General features: G+C 44.7%; 1 long non-coding RNA gene across 6 annotated transcripts in view; it reads right to left on the reverse strand.

The window, feature by feature from the left end:
- LOC141578005 (uncharacterized) overlaps positions 1-23,757 on the reverse strand; it is a 112,741-nt gene that overhangs the window by 47,343 nt on the left and 41,641 nt on the right. The window contains exons 1-2 of one of the 6 annotated variants that reach the window (XR_012507838.1): positions 13,865-15,194; positions 9,204-9,847 (exon numbers count right to left, since the gene is read on the reverse strand). The exons of the other annotated variants lie outside the window; for them this stretch is intronic. This is a non-coding gene — a long non-coding RNA (uncharacterized LOC141578005). Of the gene's footprint in view, positions 1-9,203; positions 9,848-13,864; positions 15,195-23,757 lie in introns of those variants that run through there. 6 annotated transcript variants of the gene reach the window in all.

Below are 23,757 nucleotides of genomic sequence, written 5' to 3' on the forward strand. Positions count from 1 at the left end.
TGAACACTTCATCACCCCAGAAGAAACCTCCTGTCACTAACAGTCACTCCCTAATCCCCCTCCACCCAGCCCCTTTCAACCATCACCTGCTCTCTGCCTCTGCATGTGCCTTTTCTGGGCATTTCAGATCACTGAAATCAACAATATGTGGCCGTTTGTGTCTGCTTCCTTTCACTTAAAATGCTGTTTTCAAGGCTTGTCCATTTTGAAGTGGTATCAGCATCTCTCTCTTTCTTTTTTTTTTTTTTTTTGAAACCGTTAAAGTTTATTAGAAGGTAGTAAGTACTATCAAAAAGAGTACGGTGGAGCATAAGTGATTGGGTTTCAAAGGGAAAAGTGCGGGTTGAACAGTCAGGGAGGAGTTCCCAGAACAGGTGGCCTTTTTCATTTTCCTCTTTATTTGTTTTTTCTTTTTTATTCACTCTTACATGTGAATAATGTTCCACAACATGGAGATACTACATTCTGTTCTTCCATTCAGCAGCTATTTTTGGACGAAGTCCAGTAGAATGAGTGTAAGAAGTGACTATCATGGATGGCATTTAAGCAAAGGGCAAGACGTGCTTTCAAAAAACAAGCCAACAAACAGAGGCACAAGGAAATTCAGTGCGTTTCTGAGCAAAGAGGATGCTTGCTTCGGCAGGACTACCGTGCAGGGCTGGGGCGGATACTGGCAAGAATCACGGTGAGGGAGTCACCTGAGAAAACTCCCCACTGCAAGCAGCTCAGCCAATTCTCCCTCACCCTGTATTGTTAGAGCCATGTTTCTAGGTTACTCTTATTTCAAGTAATAGTACTTTAACTGCACATCTGATCATCTGCCTCAGACCACATTACCTAGAAGCCACAGAAAATCATTCACTGACCGGAACAGCTCCAGGACATAACGGTGATGGATCAGGGAGTCCAGCAGCATTCCAGCCTGCAGGCACAAACCCCACATGTGCCCTGGTGATGTCCGAAAAATAAAATGCATGGAAATATCTCATTGCTGGTACACGACATCTGCCCTCAAATTGCCCCAAAATCATGCTGGCAAAGCACTACTCAAACTTTTCACTCCAAAAAAAAAAAAATGCTAAGAAGGCAAATTTAGGCCCTTCCATTAAAAACCAGCAAACATCACTGCCAGTATCTGAGCTGGAATTCTCCTGACTTCAAAAACCACCACGCAGTTACTTTTCAAACGTGATAGTCATATATGTATTCCACGTAGATGATATTACAGTAGGATTTTTCTTTTCAAAATTTCCAGTTGCAACATTAGCACAAGAAAGTTTATGTTTCAGCTTTAAAAAAATCAATTATCCTCCACTTTCTTAATTTTGAACCTATTATTATTTTATAAAGGGAGCTATGCTGCATATTATAAACCAACTGTTTGGTTTCTGCAAATAAGACCTTTATGACCTCACTATTTCAGAGCAAACTTTAATGATGTTTTGAGAGGTGGGGCCTGGGGCGCTCACTAACAGCTTTTTAAATACTGACAAGTATGTGCTCTTAAGTAATGCAAAGGCTCTAACTCCACACTAGCTCAGAAAGCAAAGAAACTGCACCAAAGACTTACTTTAACATTTTAATATATTCCTATTGTTTTGAATATTAAAGTTCTTAAAAGATATGATTTTTTTGAGAAAGCCAACAGCTGTATTAAATTTCCTCTCACCAAGAAAGCAATCTTTATCAAGAATAAAAACCCCTATAGAAATTGAAATGACGGGATGTTTCTAGCTAAGTGAACATGCAGATCAGAACACAAACCTAAATCCTATCAGATCTCACTCGAACGAGCTCAACAAAGTCCTGGGCTACCCTGGAACTTAGCTCTTCTTTTCCAAAAGTTGGCTGAGCTAAGATCATCACACAAGGCAGGGAAGGAAAGAAGAGGAAAGTCCACCTGGCAGCCTCCATCTGTTTTCTTCCAGCCAAAAGTCGCCTCTAGGGTCGCCCTGCTAACAAGCCCTCCCCATAAGGAAATCCGGCATCCACACTGCCCCTGCCGTCCCCAAGCAGTCCCGACGCCTCTCTCCCAGCCTGTGAATGTTCTTCTAATGACCCCCCCTGTTGGTGGCACCCTTCCCCTCTTCCCTGCTACACACACACACACACACAGAGCCACAGCAGTCTTCCCAAATCACAAATTTGATTACATCACCCCCACTTCAAACCCTTCAGAGGCTCCCTGGTGGAATTCTAGCCCCACCCCAGACACTGCTTGCCCAGCCTCACCTCAGTACACAGGTCCCCAGTGACCTCAGGGGCCCCCTGACTTGCTCCTACTCCCCACTTGTCTCCAGGCTCATTTTGACTGTTTCCCAAGGAAGCCTTCCCTCCTTCCAACTACCACAATTTGTTCCTCTATTCCTAGAACATTCTAGGCTAAGTCAACTTCTGACAATGCTAAGCTCACAAGAAGCAAATACATTTTGCTTACTAATGTGGGTCCACCCTCTCTCCCCTAGACACACAGAAGTGCACGTGTTACGAATAAATGAATGACGGGGTGGGTCTCAAAGGGACAGACATACCTACTCTCACCCGTCCCGACCCTTGTGTCTGTAGAATATCAGAAGAAAAACCAGAATTACCTTTCCTGAGGGTCACTTTCTGATGACACCCTTCACTGACTACTGTGTCAGTTCTAGTAAAACCCAAGCTCTTCCAAAGCCCTCCATCCCGGACTCTCTCCAGTGTCCTCAGCAGCAGGGGCACCTTCCACCCTGGACCACACAGGGCACTCTCCCCGTTTCCCCACGCCAAAAGCCTCCAGGCATCTGCCCGGGCTGCACCTGCCACCTGAGCCACATTCTTGACTACTTCTCCTGGCTGACACTCTGTCCTCACAAATGAATGTAGAGTCCATTTCTTCCAGGAAGTCCTCTCTGATAATGTCCTTTAGGTCTTGGTTGGGCTTCATCTATAGCAGCAGTACATTTGACCAACTGGGTGTTTGCCCGCTACTTTGAGACCACGAACTCTTGGGGGCCACGTGGGAAGGAGTGAGAGATTACAAGAGGGGTGCGGGAAGCAAAAAGCAAAAATCACAGCCCAAGTCCCAAATTCAAGGATACTTTCTCAGGAAAAAGTATAAACAATTTCACACGTGTGCAATTTGGCTACTGTTTTTGTGGCTTGTGGACAGCAAGAACTTGGTGTTCTAGTCCAAAATCCAGGTTACATGCAAAGAAATGTATATATTCATATCCAAAGGAAACCAGAGCTGCTCAACAACAGTTTGCAGTTAGAATTGAAAGGAACTTTGATAAAGGCAATCTCTCTCTCTTCCTTCTTTTCTGGCATCATATAATTTTAGAAGTATTTGCGTGACCAAGAGATGGCTACAGCCCGTGATTCTTCACTGGAGTGTTTGGGGCTGAGGAAGACCAGATTACATTCACTGCGTAAATGCAATCACACCAACACACTGATAGGTGCCGTGGTGGTGGAGATGATGTTCCAAAGCAGGCAACCTTATTCTGTAAGAGAACTCTAAATAGAAAGTAAGAAATGCAATGTTCTGTAGTCAATTTCATTTGCTATATGGGTCATTAATTGATAGTATATCTTGTCTAATGAAACCCAAAAATAAATTGTCAACGTCGATTTTCTTCATCTGACCATTTTATGCTAACTTTGGATATTAAACCCTCACTCCATAAGTAAAACTCAGGCCTACGCTGCAGCAGTTACATCCCGTGGAAGAAAGCCGATCAAGGGAGAACTGGAGAGTTTCCCTTCAGAAGCTGCTAAGTCTGGTTTTGCACCTGTACGTGATTTGCAACCACGTCATCGAGAATGGAGAAAACCTAACAACTGTGGGGCGAAAAGCACTGAGGTGCTTCAGAAAAATCAAAGAACGCTGAGCTTTGTGAAACAGTCCTGAGGCACTTAAATCGTACTTTTTCTGAAAGGCTCCAAAACTGACCCAATTCACCATTCCAGGTTCAACAGGGAGGTACCGGATTTAGTAGATAAAACATGCCCTTGAAGTCTGACAAGGCCTTGCTTGAATTCTGCTGCAGCATTTACTAGCCACTAAATGGACCAATTCCTTAACCCTCTGAGAAGGCTTCCCGATCTGCAAAAGGGGGCTGCCACCGCCCACCTGGGAGGCATGGATGAGAACGCAACACGCAAGTAGGGCTGCCGACTGGTACCTGACACGGGGCCTGACTAGTTTCCCTCCGCTGCCCTTCTCCCCCTTTAAACTTGCACTGTTCCCCCGGTAAGGATCAAGACCACGGAACAGAATGCCCGATTTTTCTGTGTATCCCCGGATACATGACTTACCCTTAGGAGGCCAGAAAAACTGCTTCCTCCCCAGTCACTATCAACGTTCTTAAGATTCTGGGTATTTTTAACTCTATTTTCCAGGGAGACTATTCCAGAACTTTCCAAGCACCATTCTCCAGGTTGGCTCCCCTCCCAGCACCCATCCTTTCTCACTTCAGATACTCTGTATGATTGCCGTCTGTTCATGGGAAAGCGAGTCCGGTAGGGTGGGGACTCCCAAGGACTCCCCCCTCCCTCACAGGTGAGTGTGACTACCTTCTGCTCACTCCTCACTCCAACTCCAGCTTCTAAGAAGTCTACCCTCCAGGACCCTGCAGATTCTGCATCTTCCCAAGACACACACGTGGCCACGACCCTCCCTTCAGATTTCTTCCTGGCTGGCCCTGCACACCCCCCGGCCCCTTAAAGATAAATGGCATTAGGCTGAAAATCGCAAATGCCGCTGACTGACACACCAATGCTGCATGGTCTGGGCTTTCCTCCAACACAGGCAGGGCCCTGCCCCCCCTCAGCCTCAGTCTGCAGCTCTCGAGATGATCTAATTCACATGCAAGGCTATGAACACCAGCTAAGAATGACGACTCCCAACGTGTATCTATAGTCCGGCTCCTTCACCTGAGCCACAATCTCATAGACACGAGTGCCTCTTTGAAGTCCTAACTTGGATGACAAATGGCATCTTAAAAATGCCTCATGTTCACCATTTACTCTGGAATTCGATTCCTGGCAGGTACCTCCCAGACTCCCCATTTTAGTAACAGCCCCAGCACCCAACTATGTGTTTGAGGTCACATTCAATTTCCAATGTTCCCTCCCCTAATCCCTGCCCTGGAATCAGTCCTATTATTTCCGTCGCTAAGCCCATCTCAAATGTGGTTCTACAGGGACCATGGCCGTAACCCCGCAAGTTCACAGCACGGTACACTGACTAACAGTCCTCCGTAGGGTGCTCCCTGGAGGGGGAGGCATCTCCTGCCGCTGGTCACCTCAGAAGGCACTGGATTCTCACAAAGGAGGCCCAGGAGAAGGGACTCAAGGTTCTCCCGTGGTCTGAGCTTTGAAGGGCCCGAGGTCTGGGGGAGCTCCTAATTAGCAGACACACTTGCCAGTGAGCAGATGAGGATGGAGGAACCCAGGCAAGGCTGTTCTCACTCCAACCCCTGGGCTCTCGGGAGCCACGGGAAAGGCCTGTGTTCAGGGCACAGCCCGGCCATCACAGATCCCAGCGAGCATTAGCCAACACGAAAAGCCTAGTCTCCTTCTAATTGTGACATTTACTTCTGTTCTGTTCCCCATCCAGAATGTGATGGACTCATTCAGATATTATGGCCTGTCTCAAGCGATACAAATTCAGTGATAAATGAAGTGTCCACATTTGGACCAGAGCATGAAAGGAGAAACAAGGCCTCATGTTCAGCATGATGGTGGTGGCCAAACCCTTCCACCGAGTGAGATGAACCATGATGGGGGTGAGAATCCAAGGTCCGAGGTCGGCCAAAACATCTTCCTTCAAGGTTGGCTGGGGTGTTGCAGACTCCCTACCGCAAACTAACTACACGGCCGTCAGTGGTGGACATCAGCTGCAACAGACACGGAGTCAGCTATTTATGCCAACATGGGTTAAAAGTAAAGGCCGGGGCAGGGAGGCCTGCACGGCTGCTGAGGCAAAGCACAGACCCGGCTCTGAATGCCCACTGGCTGGAGAAGGGAGGAAGCTACGGTCCCCTTTAGCGGTCGCTGTGTCAACAAGATCCAGGTGAGCCAGCTACTTAGGAGAAGGCCATGTTTTCCTGATACTCAGAAAAACCAGCCTCGTAAAGGGAACACAAGAGTGGCATGGATTTTAGACCCACTTCTGCCCCTTTATGAAGGCAAAGTAAAGTAAATGGCACAGGGATGTTGAATGCAAAAAAAAAAAATTAAATAAGTAAACGGTGACTGCTTCCTCCAACATCGTCCCCTGCAGCTGCACAACCATGAGCCTGACACTTTCTCACCAGTGACCGCTGGCCAGGAAGTGCCATCACGCACGTCACACAGTGACAGCCAGGAACCGCGTGAAGAGCACGTTTGTGTAAAAGCAGGAATCGAGCAAGATTCTGCAGAATTTGACTTGTCAAGATTAAATACTCCATGAAAAGAATCCCTCAGCAGCCGCCAAAATCAATTCGCATCTCACTTCTTCAAAACAATCAAACAAATTTAATAAGGGCGCATTTGTCACCAAATATAAGGAGGACCAAACAGGTTCCTCAAAGCAAGGATTTTAACAGGTATCAAACACCAGTGGGTGATGTGCTAACAAAGCAAATATTCCAAAAAATTAGAAAATAAAAAATGACTAGGATAATATATGGATCAAGGCAACTGTTAATTTTTTGCTCTTTAAAGCGATGGAGACAGTACGGAGGGCAATCTGGATATTTCCAATGCAGGGTGTGCACAGCCCACATTTTCAGACGCAACAACATGCTCACTGGGCAGTACAAGAGAAAAAGAATAAAGAAAAAGGAAAAGAGGAACAAGAGAAAATTAGAAACACACAAGAACAAAAATGATTTTGACAGCATGTACAAGAATTTATGTGAGTGTGTGAGGCCAGGGATGCTGGGACGGTGAGACCCACACTCACCTCCTGCTCCAGGGAAGGCAGGGGCCTGAGGGGAGCGGTGCTGCCGGGGGACCCCAACGTGATCAGCGCCCCTAACCAAAACTCCACCTATATGCGTCTAGGCAGCTTTTGAGCTACAAATTGTGGTCGCATTTCAGGCTGGACAGTTTTACTCACTTCCACCAAGAGTAGAAGGAGAGAATTAGGCTGTTCCTGTACCAAAGCATTGTTTAAAAAATTAATGACTGTGGAATAGTAAAAGAAAAAATTGAGTAAAAGTGACTGGAGGAGAATGTGCTTGACCCGAGCTCACTGGCCACGTTATCTCACTGACGTTAAGATGCTGGCTGAGCCCTTATGGTAGCAAAACAGACAGACCCACCAGGAGGGAGGTTTAATGCGCTGCTGTATTTTGATGCCGAGAGCCATGCCTGGTACACGAGGTTCTGGGTAAACAATGGTGACAGTGTCAACCACTATGGGCTAAGCACACATCCAGCTACTCCGCCAAATCCCAAGGGCAGACTTCAAAAGGCAAAAACAAGTTGGCATTCTCTGGTGGGTCTGCAGAGTCAGAGCCAAGCAGTTGCTGAGCAAAAATGTCACCAGTGCCTCCTATGACAAAAGAGGAGGCACTGGCCTGGGGCTGGGGCAGGGCTCTAGGCTTCCACTGCTCACCAATCAATCTGTCCAGGGGGAGAACGTGGTCTCTGCGTATGTTGCACCTATGCACCTACCTTGACTGACGCCTGAGGTCTCAGCAGGTGGTGACATGTGAGGTGAACGGAGCCAGCCTCGGTGTAGCACAGTGCTGGCAGCTATGCCCTCAGCAGTGCCCAGGCTCCTAAACCTGACACCTCATCTCCAAGGAGCAGAAGGGGAGTGCGGGCATGAAGATCACAGGGCCCTGTGAGGACAAGTACAGGCCATGACATGCCTTGCCCCTTCCTTAAGCCATAGATTTATGTCCGGGAGGAACAGAAAATTCATCCAGAGCCCGCTAGGCACCTCACACACGTGGGGGACTCGGGTCCCCTGTGCCTATCACTCACAGGGCTGGTCTGGACATTCTTTTTATCAATTCTCTGGCATCTTCTCCTCCAACTTACCAATAACCAGAAAGTAGAATCTGATCTTAGTTAATTTCAAGAATCACAGAGCACCGCCTCCACAGTGGGCCCGGCAGCCGTGCCAGGTCCTCCGACCGTCACCTGTCAGACCGCCATGAGTACTCTCCAGACTCAAGGCCTGAGGCCGTAGGCCGTGGGCACACAGCTTCCCTCACTCTCCCCAGCAAAGGGGGACCACCTCTCGGCAAAGGCATGTCACCCTCTTCTGCACGAAGGACAGCACTATAGATACACGGGGAAACAGAGCAGATTGTGGGGGGGGGGGTAGGCAGCCCAGAAGAGCTCGTCTGTAATTCCGAGACAAAGTGGGGCCGTTGACTTAATCACAGGGACAAAGTGAGGATGAACATTTCCCTGCTCTTTCCCATACTCCGTGATACGCCTTTCCCTGCATAAGGAGTTCATTCGGAGGTCCCTGGCGGTGATTCTGATGTCCTAACATGGCATGCTGGCTGTCGGGCAGGAAGAGAGGGCCTGAGCCGAACAGGTGCTGGGCCTGGGAGGCAGGAGACACCGGCTCCAGCCCCAGCTCAACCAGCGCCTCGTTCTGCCTCTCGGGATTCAGCATCTCATCTACAAGCAAAGGGATGAGACTATCTAAAGACAGGCTGCCCAACATAAATGAAATGAGAGCCATGTAAAGAAAGTTTCCCAGTTGCCACATTTAAAACGGTAAACAAAGAAACAAACCAAGAAACAAAAAACAAATACTAGAAAATGATTTTAAGAACAAATCTTAACCTACTGTATGTAAAATACTATCATTTTGACATGTAATCAATATAGGAAGTGATAAGATAGTTTACATTCTTTTTACTAGACAAGTCTCAGCGTCTGATGTTCATTTGACCTACAGCAAATCTCAGCTCAGAGCAGCCTCCTCCCCAGCTCTCCTAGCATCAGTGGCTGTGGCTACTCTATTGGTCAGCAACTCCAGGGGTCCCACCAGGGTCCTGGCTGAAAAGCTGCAGTAAGTGTCCACAATAACCCTAAAAGGATCTCTCTGAAACAAAGGCGGATTCACTTTTAAATGTCTGTAAAGCGGCGGGCTGCACCTCCCTCCACCCTTGGCTACAAGAGAGTCCTCTTCCTTGCTGATCACTTTCTGGATGTAGGGAAGAAACCCGGCACACAGCCAGGGTGGACTGGCCTCCAGGTAAACTTACCTGCTTTCTGTGTCCAGTCCCATGATGTCCTCCTTCTCAAATGGGATGCAGAGAAGGAGGATCTTGTCCCCAGAATTGTCGGATGCACCGTCCAGCCACTTGGACTTGGGCAAGATGAAGAGTGACTCAGTGAAGTCGTCGATCCTCTTCTCCACCACCCTGCAGTCCTCGTAAATTGAAGGCCACTTCGGTGCGTGGCTGCTCGGCCACCTCCCCATGCAGCAGAAAGTCAAAGAGCTGAGAGTCATAGAGCGTGGTGCCATACAGCTCCTCTGCACTTGGAGCTTTTCGAAGCCTTGGCCGAGAGGCATTCAGTAATGATGACAAGGCCCAAGACCTTGCGGTGGGTCTGGAAGTCGCTCCACCCATTCTTGGGCGCATAGTGGTGCCTGTAGTGGATACAGTTTGCCCACTGGGAGCTGCACGGACTGATCTGACACACCAAGGTGATTCACTTATAGATGCAAAAGAAATTCTCCTCTGAGATGATCCCCACGTGTTCGACCACCACAGGGAAAGTCTGGTGGTCCTCAGCACACTGCACGTAGTCAGGGATGCTCATGCTGCAGGCCCTGACGAGAGGGGAGAGGAGATCGAGGTACATACTGTACTGTGGGCTGCAGGTCCATCTGGGTTGCGATGACCTGGTGTGTACCAACCAGAAGGCAAGGGAAGCTCAAGTAAATCCAGAGGTACAGTTTGTCCTCAGAGTCTTCAAATGGCTACCGTAGCTCGGATCACATTACCCAGCTTTTGGTCTAGGCTTCCTGCCCTGCAGAGAAGGGTCATTTCTTGTTTTCTGTTTCCAAGCACCTACCAAGGCCCTGATGCAAAGTCACTGCTGAAAAATGCTGAATAAGGAAGTGAACAAAGGAAGTGCTTTCCCCAACCTCCTTCAGCAGAATATAAAGAAAAGGACTACAGTGGGATCAAAAGATCTGGTTTTCTATCCAATTTATTTGAACTCCTAAGCTTCAGAATAATGGATAAGAAAACTTGCCTTGGGGAGAAGGGTACAGTTCAGTGGTAGAGCACGTGCTTAGCATGTACGAGGTCCTGGGTTCAAACACCAGTACCTCATTTTAAAAAATGAAACAAATAAATAAACCTAATTACCCTCCTGAAAAAATATTTTTTAATTCAAAATTCAAAAAAAAACCTTGCAATTCACACAACATTGTAAACTTGACTATACTTCAATTAAAAAAAAATTCTTTGTCTTACATGAAAATATCTGGATTACAGAAGTTTGCAAATGTAAAATGCCTAGGGTACCACCTGCATAAAAAGGGGTGACTGTAAAATTTAGTATTGCTCCTTTATGAGCTATATTTCCTTTGGGGGGGTTATAACTTCTTAGAGCTAATTTTCTCAGATTAAAAAACATAAACATTACCTGATTCTCAGGACTGCTGAAGAATCAGATAACCCTATGAAAGCATCTGACCCACAGAGGTTACTCAATAATATTTGTTGAATGAATGAATAAACCAGCAAAGTGAATGCTGCTCCCTGCCACAGACCATCATAATGGTACTGCCTGGAAATCCCAAGCCCACGTTCCACCCGTCTCGACACTAACCATGTGGGTGACCTGGTCAGGCCTGTGTGATTCTCTAAGCCCCAGTTTAATCGTGAATAAAATTAGGGCAATAAAACAAACCTCAAATTGTTAGTGAGTCAGTAATGAATTGTACCCCAAACTTTCAAGTTGGAACCATTAAGGAAAACTATACAAAGGGTCCATAGGCCCTCTCCATATTATCTCTTACAACTACATGGGAATCTACATTATATCTCAAAATAAAAAGTCTAATTTTTTAAAGAGGCTATTGTGGTTAAATGAGCTCACTGTCTCAAATAAGGAACACAAAGCACAAATAAGACAATGCCCAGCACATGAGATACACTCAGTTAACATTCCCACTCAACCCATTGGTCCCTCCAACTTCAGAGCAAGAGGATGGGTCCTCGTGGCAAGAGGCCACTGCACCTGAAGCTAACAAAACTAATGGTGCCCACTTCCAAGACCTCCTGTCATCACCCTTGTTCTAATTTTCTATTTGTAATTTTTTTCTTTTTATTAAATAGAAACTCCCAATTGCATAGCCTTCACCTGACTAGACATCATGATGGCAGCCCTTCAAAACCTGACCACAGAGATCATGATGGCAGCCCTTCTTGGTGAAACAATAAAATGAAAATCCATTTCCACAAGACCTCTGTGTAAATCTACTAGGGAACTTAATCCTGGACTGAGGAAGAGGACTGGGGAGGAGGGGGCAATCAGGCGCACAGAAAACTATGGGCCACCTGTCCCACGATGGACTTTAGACTCAACCCTCACCCTCCAGGAAATTCAAAATACACACCGACAGATTGCTATGGACAAGATTTTTTTTTTTTAAACAAATCCCTGAATCCCTAGCAGGTCTTATTTCTACCGAAACACAAATGGATTATGTGTATAATGTTTCACAAAAGCCCTAAAATATTATCACGCCAACTTGACACATCAAGAAAAACTGAGGTAGAGAAGTTTATCACATTGTACATGATTAGAGAGAGGCCACGTCAGACACCGTATTTAAATCCAAGCCACTGCTCCAGTGCTCACACTAGAAAGTGTGACATACTGCACCTTTCCTGCCCTCTCCCTGCAATAAATCTCTGAAGAGTCTTTTCTGTGCCACCTGGAATCACAACCACATCAATTTTCCACAAAGTGCTATGTCACTCCTTGGAGGCTGTATCAAAATCTAAAGGGTTGGGATGGGAGGAGTGATTTGCATTTTCTGTTTCTCAAAGGAAACATGGCTTTAAAAGAAACTGAAAAGCACATATCTAGTCTAAGCCCTCATTGTGCAGAGAAAAAAATGGAGGCTCAGAAGAGATGAGGAAAGGTCCTTATTAATAAATATATCCTCAGTGCAGCACCAAGCCAGCCCTGGGCACTGCTGGGGGAGGATCTGGGAGACCCAGGAGAATGAGTGTTAGAAAAATGAAAGAGAATAAGCATAAAAGGCCCTGTCTCTACACCACCATACCATGGAATTCCACCAAATTACCAAGTAAGGGTGCAGCCAATATTAAGGTGGGCTAAGCAGGTTATAGAAACCTGGAAGTCTCAACCATATTGGAAATTCCAACATTTACTATGTTTTTTTCCCAGTTCAAGCATCAACTCAGTGGGAACTCTGTACCAGGGACTACACGAGGCCTGGAGTTCTCCCAAATACAGACCTCTATTACCACGTGTACAAACCACATAAAGGCCACCAGAAGGAAAGCACCCACAGATGGAATTACTGAAACTGAAAGCAGCCAACCAGCATATATTACTAAGAAAAATGGTGCTCCTAGAAATGGACTCATGGACATAGAAAGCCAACTGTGGTTAGCAGGCAGGAAAGGGGGGATTAACAGATACACGTTAATAAATATAAAATAAATGACAAGGACCTACTATATAGCACAGGGAACTATATTCAATTTCTTGTAATGAGTTGTACTAAAAACAATCTAAAACATATTTATACACATATGCATATGTTCATAACTAAATCTCTGCTGTACACCTGAAACTAACATTGTAAATTGACTACACTTCAAAAAAATTAATTTAAAAAAATAAGTAAAAATAAAAGCAACGCCATTAAGGAAAAATAAAAGAACACTCTAATCCCCTTAGCTGTAGCTGCTGAATATTTTTAGTTGCAAGCACCAAGTCCACTGGATCACTCCAGCACTGGCTGTCACTCTTTCTGACCATCAGAGAGTCACTTGGCTTCACTGAGGTTAATTTTCTCTTCTGTGAAAGGCTACAGTTGCAACTAATGATGTATAGAATCTCATCATTCACAAGCCCAACAATTAGTGAGGACTTCCCATGGGCCAGGCTCTGGAGAGATGAAAATATAGGGTCCCAGTTATATTCATTAGTAGAAGAAGTTTATGCCATAAAGACATTAATTCTTCCTATTTTGATAGACAGATTCATTGCAATTCTGATTAGAATTCCTACCAGATTTTTCATGGAATGTAACAAGTTAATTTATGGTCAAGAATAGCCAAGAAACTTCTTTAGAACCACCACTGGGGAGGGGTGGATTGGTCATTCATTTCCACTGGTCTTTCTGATGTGATGAAAACGTTCTGGAATAATAATTGTTGCACAACTGTAAATATGCTAAAAGCTGCTGAATTGTACCATTTAAATGGGTGGACTTCATGGTGTGTGAACAATATCACAATAAAGCTGTTATATGAAAAAATATTTCTTGACAATTATTTTTCCCTCTATACTACTTAGTCTGCCCCACAATTTAAGAAAAACAAAAAACCAAAACAAACCAAACTGTGCCAGGAGCTCTTTAGGACTGCAATGTCCCTGGGTCTCCAACGCCTCTGGTGGTGCTCTTCCTGTTAACACACCAAGCTGGGCTGGGCTAGTTAGGGAATGTAACTGTCTTTTTAAAATCGATGGTCACACTTTTCACCCTGGGAGAGGGAAGGAAGGAGGATGACACAGCCTTATGCCTTCAGCTCATTTTTAACTGAACCAAGCCCTGCTTTCAACACTGTAATCCCTCTCACTATAAAAACACATGACACCAACAAGCACCGCCATCATAACACCTGAAAGTGTTCAAGGTACTTACCTGGGGCAGAAACACTGAGGGAGGAGACAGAAGCTCGCTTGGCACTGAGGATCCCTTTTCCCGACTCCACCAGTAGCTGGGCTTTACAGCCGGAGGCTCTCAGCCCAGGGAGCAGTGCAGACGCCACTGAGCTGTTCCTCAGGGAGCGGGAAAGGAAGACCAGGGCAGCCCCGGAGTCGCGGGGCAGGGAAATGGGTGGAAACGCGGGCTGCAGCCCCGCTCGGAGGCCATCCCCAGCCCCAGCCCCAGCTGCCCCGTCCGGGTCCGCAGACCCCGCCCGCCTGGGACGCAGCCCGCCGAGTTGTGGGGACGGGCCGGTGGCCGAGGAGAGGAAGCCCGGGAGGAGAGGACTCGCGGGCGAGAGAGGGGAAGGGGACGCCAGCAGCGGACTGAGGGGAGCCCGGCTGGGTGAGAGGCGGCAGGTGCACACCTGGCCCCGGGAAGCTGTGGCACTGGGGCACTGGGGCAGGTGGCGTGGGCAGAGGGGTCTGGCCCGAGCAATTCAGCTGAACACAGGCTGACTCGCGCCCTCGTGGTCTGTGACACGCGGACCGCCCTCCCGCAGCCACCTGACCCCTTTCCGGGGAGACCCCACATTGCACTTCCACGGCCAGAGGCACCGGCCCCGGGCAGGAGCTAAAGGCCTGCCGGGCGACAGAGCTGAGAAGCCTTTGGGGCTAATCCCCGGCTCCGAGCTGGAGCTTCCAACCCGCGGTCCAGCTGACACCGACCGCCCATGCGCAGGAGGGCCAGCAATCCGCTCTGGGTTCTGCGAGAGAAGGTGGGGCAGTGAGGGAGGGAAAAGATGGGAGGGGGAGGAGAGGAGGGAAAAAGTGGAGGGAGACAGATGGACAGGAATAGCAGAGAGAATGGAGGGATCCTGAAAGGGTAAGGTCCTAGCGAGGATGGAGAGAAAAAGCTTTACCTCTGGTGGCACCCTGAAGAAGGTGGCAGTCCTGCCTCTGTACCCTTCTGTAACACTTCAAGGCCCGCAGCTCAAGTTTTACCTCCCTGATCCAGCCCTCCATCCGATGCTGCTGCAGAACCCCTACGGGTATCACACCTGTTGCCCCCACGCGGAGCAGGGTTTTCTGTTGGTCTGGGAACCAAGCACCCGCAGGTGTTGTCGCTCAGAACTACCTTGGGAAGAGTACATATTCCCCTTTTACACGCTGGGAAACAGGCAGGCACGATCTTTGCCTTAGCTCCACTGTCCCAGGTGTTGGGCTGGCAGGGAGCGGGGTGGTTCAAGATCAGAGCCCCAGACAGAGCAGACTGCCTGAGTGTTGGTGCATAGTCCCCATCCGTCCTGGGTAAACCACACTCCACCCTAGTGGCACCATCAAGGGCTCACAGTAGTTCCCTGGGTGTGGGAGAGCTGTCCTCATGTGAAGGAAAAGCCCAGCTGGGCTAACAAGTTAAGTCACAAATCTAAGTGTGATGTGTCAGTTTACTGATCTAAATTCTGCTGGGCTAACTCGTAAATCTGAAGTTTAGTGTCAGTTTACTGGGCTAACAAGCTAAGCCGTAAATCGAAGCTCAACAAGTGTCTATTACAAGTTGACAAGCACCAGTGTGCTGATTCCTTGCTTTTAGTTGCTTGAGCCTTATTGGCTAATACACCCTTACTTGTAATTAACCCTTTAAAACTTCATGTGTATGTCTTGGAGGTGGGTGCTCAGAAATTCGGAGCAGAAGCCCCTCTGAGCCCGCCGGCATAATAAATCTGAGTACGCCAACACTCCGAGTGGTGATTTTTCCTTGGCTGGCCTGTTGTTTCCATAACACTCAGTTCCAGTGCCCAGCTTGCTAGGTATATAGGAGTGCTACCAAATCCAAATTCATTCTCTTCAGTGCAGGACAGGCCAATAAGTTGGGAGACCAGGTGTTGGGGTATGGAATAGCAAGTTTCTGTAGACCTAGATGGCAAACTAATGTCCTGGAAAACCATCTCCCCAAGTCAGAATTCAGGCTCTTTTCCTACGTGCTTGGTTGTTGCAATCTTCTTGGTGTAGGAATTCCTTCTTGTTAGAATCCTTTGTTCTTGCAGCTATCTGCCTGGGTCAAATCTCTGTAAACCTCTAACAAAACAAACGTTATTTTCTATTCTGCAATTTCTAATCTTTTTATGAATGAAAATGTGTTAAATATACTTAAAGATCAGAGCCTTCAGAATAGGTTCTCCTGTATATTTCAGGCTCTAAGCAACATTGTTTTACAAGCAAGATGAAGCCTAGGAGACAGAGCATAGGGTTAAAGTCAAAGGAAAAGATCTAATATGGAGTCAGATTTGTTCTGTTCTATTACCCAGGCAGAAGCCACTTGAGGATTTAAATCCCTTTAAGTTAAAAATAACTAAAACTTTAAAGGAATTTACATACATAGGTGGGAATGTGCATAGCATATCTGGAAAAGCACCAAAAGGATAGTAAACAGTGGCATCTCCAGGGAGGGCCGGAAGAACAGAGGATGAGGGAAAACTTCTTTCACTTGTGTATTTTTGTGCTGTTTGAATTTTTTTTAACCATTTGCATGTATTTCTTTTTCAGTTAAAAAAATGTGTAATGGAGCAAAGGAGTAACTAGCTCAGCAAATACAGCAGCCATGGAATCACTGAGTCATCACTTTTGATTTAAGCCAGGAAGCATTTATTGACTCTCAACTATGTGCCCAGTGCTGTTTTAAGACTTCTTTTATTATTATTATTATTATTTTTTATTTTTATTTTTATTATTACTATTTTTATTATTATTATTATTTTATGAAATAATAACAAGGTATCCCTCACCCCTGCCCATGGCTGGTGGAAAACCAACTGAGTTTTTATTGAGTTGTTTTCCAAGGAGTAGAGATGAGTTATAAACTGAACACATCTTCAGGGCAAAACAGTCGGAGTGGTTTTCCAGCACTCCAGACAGCTATGAAGGGTTTTCAATAAAGGTGCCCAGAGGCTGAGAGAGAAAGCCTCGAGGACCCTATAAAAAGCTGCCCAAACTCTCTTCTCCATGGCAATACTGAAATAGGAAAGAACAAATCTGACTCCATATTAGATCTGTTCCTTTGACTTTAACAAAGCCAAGTTAATACTCTCCGGTCTTTTCATGGGTTATGATGTCACAGAGGAGATGGACAGGTCAACAAGGAACCACTCTGCCGTGATCACGGAGCCGGGGAGTGGGATGGGCGGCAACATGTGTGACGCAGCTGTAGCCGTGCCCGCGTTTCTAGGCAGGTACCCAAAGTCGCCTCGACAAGATGTCAAACACTTGTGCCCACGTCCTCATCACCTGACATGTATTAAAGAGAAATGGAAATGTATAAAAGGCCAATACCCTTGGTGGGTACACCGTCCTAAGTGCAAAGTCACAGTTTGACAACTGGCCATCCCGGTTCCCTGGGCTTCATTCTTGGAGAACCTTAAAAACCACTCCTCTGTCCTTAAGAAGTGCTGCATATTTGTCCTATCTTTGGCTCAGGGATGGAGCACGTTCAAGTGAACTTTAATGTCTGCACAGATTTGACTGCCTTTCTCCAGGTTCACTTGTCCATTCTAAAGAGGCCTGAGCTAAGTCCATCCTCCGTAAGATCTATTCCCTCCAGTGACTGCTCATTGAGCCTGCAATTAAGGGCCAGCAGAACAAGAATGTCCTTAGCTAAAAAGTTCACCCACCCTTCACTGCTTTCTTAATCTCCTCTCCTGGCTAATTGCAACAGACTATCACCTCCCTCCACCAAGCTCCCCAACTATGTCAGTTTGTCTCCCCAAAGAGAAGGTAAGGTCCATAAAAGAGGAGACAACTCCATAGTCACCTCTGAATTCCTAGCATAAAGTAATGTTAAGAAATGAAACTATGATTATGGCTTCTTTCCTTTAAAACCTTTCTGGTTATTTGATAGAGACCTTGGAAGACAGGTGTTTGCAGTCAAGTATCTTGATCCTCAAGACTCTGGAGGCCTTTTTCGGAATGGCTGCTCACTGATTCATTCAAACCACAGCTTCTCATTCCAGGAGTAGCTGTGATTCTCTGCCAGGAGTTTGTGGTTACTCTCATGCCAGAAGAGCTTTAAACTATATCCTTACTTTGGATTTGTTATTTTTCCCCTCTTCCAAAAAAATTGACTTTCCTTACTGTCTTACCTTGAGGAATTTTTTTTCATAGTTAACCCTTTAGTAAACCATGCTTCTCGGGATGGGCTTGGCCTTACATATGATCAGTCATCCAACTCCCAGTGTGAGAAGACTCGGGCTCAGCTCCTATCCTCCTGTCAAGGCAACTGAAACTCAGTACAGGAGCCAACAGGCACCCCAGGGCTTCTAAGGCTCGTGTATCACCCAGAATTCCTGCTTTCTGGTTTGTCTTGGCTTCTGAGGATTTCCCCTCACTTTCTTCACAATTAGCTGTGCAGCTTGAAAGATGAAGAAGGAAGGTTTTATTTCTTAATCAGCATTTTAAGAAACTTGTGTAATGAAGGTTTTCACGAGTTTCTAGATCCCTCCGTTGCCGAGACAGAAAACACACTAGATATTTTCTAAGTTTAGCTATCATGTGTATTTTTTCTTTTCTTTTGTTTTCTTAACTGCAAATAGACATTTTTTAATTTAAAAAATAAGGCCCCAAATAGGATAGAGACTTGAAGGGGCATACAAAATTAAAGGGCAAAGACAGAAAAATGATATATACTCTACAAGTTTAATATAATACTTACACTATGGATCAGATCAGCAATTCTCAGTAACAGCTAATTGAAATATGTCCATGAGGTAAAACTTCTCTCCTGTCAGAAGATGGCTAACAGAAAATAGAATTAAAACAACAAACTAAAATTCTAAGTCTGGCGAGGTACAGAATTCTACCAGCTAAATGTGTCTTCTTCTGGAAAAGAGGGAGGCTCACCAGCTCTTTACTGTGGAGCCTGAGCCCAGGGGATGGCGGTGAAGTGAGCTCTGTAAGTACCCAATAGCAAACTTGTGATGAATAAAGAGATGTGAGCTTTGATGACAGAGATGATACTACTATTCACTTGTCCTGTAAAGTATGTCTTCACGTTCAGTGATCAATACCTCGGCGTCCTCAGGGATTAAGATTATAGGAAAATTCACAGCCCGGGCCCAGACCTCCTCTTTGAGCTCATGACAATGCACTTAGATGTCTCAAAGGCAATTCGAGCTCCACCTGCAAAGAGCTGACTTCACGGTGCTCCTCCCATAGCCGTCCTACCCAGGGCCCCTGGTCGGGGGGCAAGGTCTCCCTGCCTCTCCCAGCTCAGGCCCATCACTCACAGATGTGACTGGACCCCACCTTCAGGGCCCAGATTTCCTCAGTCACCGAGTCCCACCACCCACACCTGACCTACCAGGTACTCACTGGCACTCACTCAGCACTGACTGTGTGCTGGGGACCACGCTGCACACTGTGCACACGTTATCTCACTGGATTGCCACAGCAGTCCTGGGAGGTCGGTACATCACTTCTTCAATTGATTAGATAAATTGTTTACTTCCTTGAGTGCATCATCCAAAGTGACACAGCTACTCAGCCACAAAACTGGGACTGAAAACCACTTGAAAATTCTACACTTCTACACCTGGCAGCCACCCTAATCTGACTCATCACATCACCTCCTGCAGAGCCTTCTAAATGTTTCTAAGCATTCTACAAGACAAAAGTGATCTACGAGAGCACCCCACTCCCCTACTTAAGATCTGTCAATGACGGCCCACTGCCCTTAGGAGAAAGCCCCACTGGGCCTGAGCACAGCCCAATGGCCCGGCATCCGCGTTCCCTGCGCGGCCTGGCCGCCTCACCCACCACACAGATCTACACGTGCAGTGTCCAAGACAGGGATGCTGACTCCGTACAACCCGGGGCTCGTCTCACTCAAACAATGATCACCTTCTTCAGTGTTCACCCTCTTCACTGCTGACGGTCAGAAAAATATTTTCTCAGGATGAATCAATATCTATTTCCTTACAACTTCCTGTCATTGATAATGAGCTCCATCCAAAATACAGAAGACCTAATTCTCAGTCTCCTTATCTGTAAAGTGAGAATAACAAGGAAATATATGAAGTTTTAAGTGAAATAATATACATGTGAGGCTGAGGGACAATTCCCAACATACAGTAAGCACTCAATATGTGCTTAGTTAATATTAATAGGAATATATTGCATTCCAGCAACCTTAACTCAATGTTTTATGGCTTTGTCCAACAGACTACAGACAAACATTTGGACGAACACCTTTGAGCAGATCAGCCCAAGCGTGCTGGGAGAGGTAAGCACTGACTCCAGTTACAGCTGCAGCCAACCAGCACTACGGGGCTGGGGCAGTTTGCTCAAACTCTTACATGTTGCTTGAGAATTTAGTTGTCATTAATGAATAAAGACAGGTGTTCTTTAGTCAAAATTCCTGAAACATATATCTTCAAAGATTGATGCAAATTTGATTTCAAGTACAACACTCTCACTAGAAATTATTTGAAAATGATAGTCTTAGCTCCTCTGCACATCAAAAGGGCATGATCTTAATGTATCTGACTACACCAAAAGTGTTGTTTAAAGGAATTTAAGATGAAGCCATCCTAAATAAGCTCTCAGTATCATCTTCACAAAGCCCCACCCAAGGGTCTCATTTCTCACTTCCACATACGTGTTCAGGTAGCTTAACCTGGGTCTTGGTTTCTTATAACACGGGGGTGGGAAGAGTTGTGGATAGATTTATGTAGCAAATATAAGCCTAGAGTATTTGCTGTGTAGAAATCCTAGAAATAAACAAATTAATATATAGTCCTACCCTCAAGAAGCTCAGCCTTTCCATTTACAACAGCATTAAAAATAAAATGAGAGATACATTTAACAAAAATTTACAAGATTTGTACATTGAATATTTTGATGTATCACCGAAATAATACTTAAAAGACCTACATATATGGAACACATCCCATGTTCATGGAATGGTAGACAATATTGTTAAAAATGTTAAGACTCCCCAAAGTGAGTTACAAATTCAGTGGAATCCTTATCAATATTCCAGCTGACTTCTTTGCAAAAATTGAAAAAGTGATCCCAAAATTCATATGGAAGTGCAAGGGGCCCAGGTCAGCCAAAACAATCTTGAAAAAGCAGAGCAAAGTTGGAGGACTCACTTTAAAGGGTACTAAAAAGCTATAGTACTAAGTCAGAATGGTACTGGCATAAGTTTGGATAAATAAATCTATGAGACATAATAAAAACACAGGGGGAAAAACTTACATTTACAGTCAGTTTTCCACAAGGGTGTCAACAACACTCCATTGAAAGAATAGTCTATTCAACAAATGGTGCAGGGAGTGCTATGTATCTGCAGGCAAAAGAATGAATCTGGAATCTGGACCCCCATATTTTAAATAAATAAAAATTAATTCAAAATTGATCACAGACAGAAACGTAAAAACTAAACCTATAAACTTTCTAAAAGAAGACACAGTATAAATCTTTGTGGTCCTAGGATAGGCTTTGGTTTCCTAGATACAATACCAAGAGCACAAGTGATAGAAGAAAAAAGCAGATAAACTGGACTTCATCAAATTAAAACCTTTTTGTTACAAATTACATCATCAAGAAAGTGAAATGACAGGGGAAGTGGGTATATCAAGTGACAGAGTGCATGCTTAGCAAGAAAAATAAAATAAATCAATACATCTAATTACCTCCCCTGTAAAGAAATTGTTTTAATGCTTAAAAAAACTAAAGTGAAAGGACAATCTGCAGAATAGGAGAAAAATTTTGCAAAGCATGTATCTGAGACTAGTATTCAGGATATATAAAAAATGCTTACAACTGAACAATACAAAGAAAATCGACCCAATGTTTAAATTTGCCAAGGATTTAAATAAATACACAAATGCCCGATAAGCACATGAAAAGAAGCTCAGCATCACTAGCCAAATCAAAATCAAAATGAGTTCTCATTTTACACCCACTAGGACGGTTTTAATCAAAACATGGACAATAACAAGTGTCGTTGAGGAGGCAGAGATACCTCATTTGTGGCCAATGGAAAGGGACAATGGTGCAGCTTCTTTGGAGAAGTCTGGTGTTTCCTCAAAAGGTTAGAGTTATATGGCTCAGCAATTCCACTCCTACATGTAGAGTCATCCCTCAGTATCCTCGGGGGGTTGGTTTCAGGAACCCCCCACCCTGGATACCATAATCCAATGATGTTCGAGTCCTTTTACAATCAGCCATCTGGATCCATGAAATGGAAATTACAGATATGGCGGGCCAACTGTACAGCCAACAGAATGAAAACATATTCTCACAAAAACTTGCACATCAATATTCATGGCAGTATCATTCAGAGTAGCCAAAGGTTACAAACAATATCCATCCATCAATGAACGGATAAACAAAATTACCAAGAATAGGCCCACAAACTTTTGGTCATTGAATCTTTGACAAATGAGGTGAGAACATACAATGGAGTAAAGACAGCCTCTTCAGCAAATGATGTACGTATAACTGGACAGCTGCATGTAAATGAATGAAGTTAGACTACTCCCTCACAGCATACACAAAAATAAATTCAAAATGGCTTAAAGACTTAAACATGTAGACAAGACACTATAAACCTCTTAGAGGAAAACATAGGCAAAATATCTGACATACATCTCAGCAATGTTCTCCTAGAGCAGTCTACTCAAGCAATAGAAATACAAGCAAAAATATACAAGTGGGATGTAATTAAACTTACAAGGTTTTGCACAGCAAAGGAAACAGTAAGCAAAACTAAAAGACAACCTATGGAATGGGAGAAAATAGTTGCAATAAATGAGACTGACAAGGGCTTAATTCCCAGAATATATAACACCTTTTATACTTGATAAGAAAGAAAAACAAACAATTCAATTCAAAAATGGGCAGAAGGCCTAAAGAAGCTTTTCTCCAATGAAGACATACAAATGGCCAATAGGCACATGAAAAAATGCTCAATATCATTATCAGAGAAATGCAAATCAAAACTGCAATCAAATATCACATCTCACCAGTCAGAATAGGCATCATTCAGAAGTTCACAAACAATAAATGCTGGAGAGGCTGTGGAGAATAGGGAACCCTCCTACACTGTGGTTGCAGTTTGGTGGAGCCATTGTGGAAAACAATACAGAGGTTCCTCAAAAGACAAAACATTGACCTCCCATATGACCCAGCAATCCCACTCCTGGGCATATATCCAGAAGGAACCGTAATTCAAAAAGATACCTACACCCCAATATTCAGAGCAGCACTATTTACAATAGCAAGACATGGAAACAACCTAAATGCCCACTGACAGATGACTGGATAAAGAGGTTGTAGTATATTTGTACAATAGACTACTATTCAGCCATAAAAAAATAATAAAATAATGCCATTTGTAGAAACATGAATGGACTTGGAGAATGTCATTCTAAGTGAAGTAAGCCAGAAAGAGAAAGAAAAATACCATATGAGATCGCTCACTTGTGGAATCTAAAAAAACAAACAAACAAAAAGATAAACTTATCTACAGAACAGAAACAGACACACAGACATAGAAACCAAACTATGGTTACCAGAGGGGAGAGGGTGTGGGAAGAAATAAATTGGGAGTTCAAGATTTGCAGATACTGAATATGTATAGAGTAAACAGCAAGTTTATACTGTATAGCACAGGAGAATATATTTAATAACTTATAGTAACTTATGTTGAAAAAGAATATGAAAATGAATACATGTATGTTCCTATATAAATGAAGTGTTGTGCTGTACACAAGAAACTGATGCAAAATTATAAACTGATGCAACATTATAAACTGACTAGAATTCAATGAAAATATTTTTAAATAGAGAAAAAACGAAAAAAAAAAAGAAAAAGGATATTATAAAACCAAA

This window comes from Camelus bactrianus, chromosome 6 (genome assembly GCF_048773025.1).
Source record: "Camelus bactrianus isolate YW-2024 breed Bactrian camel chromosome 6, ASM4877302v1, whole genome shotgun sequence".
Lineage (NCBI taxonomy): Eukaryota > Metazoa > Chordata > Mammalia > Artiodactyla > Camelidae > Camelus > Camelus bactrianus.